Here is a 1,010-nt window from a genome sequence, read left to right as displayed (position 1 = left end):
TTTTTACAGTATTATGCCTTCTTGAAATGGTCTTACACTGTAGGGAGACATATGTTGTTGGTTGCTGTTAAGTATTATATAGCAACCTGCTGTGAGTTTTATTTTTATATGTCTGTGTTTTGTATCAAAATTCTTTGTTTTTAGTCAGAAATCTGTTTTAATAAGGCTGAAGGCACTGAAGGTTAATATGAAGAGTCATATGTTGCGCTGTTGGAATTTGCTCTTCAGATGGGTTGATTTGTTTGTGAATTTAAGTCTGTTTTAAACCTAATGCATGGGAATGTCTTATTTTGGTAAAGGTGGTAAGGTGACGTGGTACACATCGGGCGTTCTTGTGTAACGGCTACAGTACAATGGATAAAATGCTCAAAAATTTGTATCAAAGACAACATCTTTTTGCAACAGTTTCAGTCTTTGGGTGTCAGACGGCCGACATTCAGAATTTGTCATGATGTTTGAATGTCAAAATAATGCAGTCTCATGATTCACTGTGGGAACAAAGCAGTGTTTGCTCTGGGTGTCGTCATTCATGTGATGATTTCCATAGCTAAGAAACCTCCAACAGAGCAGCTCAGGTGACATTAATTTTGATGAGTTGGAATGAACCCTCAGTGTTATACATAACTTAATTAGTTATCTGTCACATTGAGTTTTCCGTCACCCGACCACCTACTTGCACAGTGTTCTTTCCCCACATAGACGCACACATACAGTACCATCTCTGTATTAATCCTGGCTGTAGGCCTTCACTGTTGTTGTTTACCAGTTATTTATTGGTTTTGTCCTGTAGCCAGTGCTACTGTCAAACGGTCGGAGGAAAAAAAGGGTCCAGCTGAAAATGGCACCAGGATTTAAAGCAGCACTAGAGAACATTTCCCCTTCCGTTCCCTACAGGTTGGAAGCGGAATTGTCCATTACATTGTCCAGTTCATTACAACTACAGATCTGTTACCCGAGCTGGCAAACTTGCACAATGTAATGGACAATTCCGCTTCCAACCCATAGGGGGA

General features: G+C 40.0%; 1 protein-coding gene across 4 annotated transcripts in view; it reads left to right on the top strand.

Annotated features, from left to right (window-relative positions):
- Positions 1-1,010, top strand: part of baiap2a (BAR/IMD domain containing adaptor protein 2a) — a 54,505-nt gene that overhangs the window by 36,835 nt on the left and 16,660 nt on the right. The gene's annotated exons all lie outside the window — the stretch shown is intronic.

Source organism: Etheostoma spectabile, chromosome 15, assembly GCF_008692095.1.
Source record: "Etheostoma spectabile isolate EspeVRDwgs_2016 chromosome 15, UIUC_Espe_1.0, whole genome shotgun sequence".
Classification (NCBI taxonomy): domain Eukaryota; kingdom Metazoa; phylum Chordata; class Actinopteri; order Perciformes; family Percidae; genus Etheostoma; species Etheostoma spectabile.
Note: the sequence above shows the minus strand (reverse complement) of the source record. Positions and strands in the feature narration are given on the sequence as shown.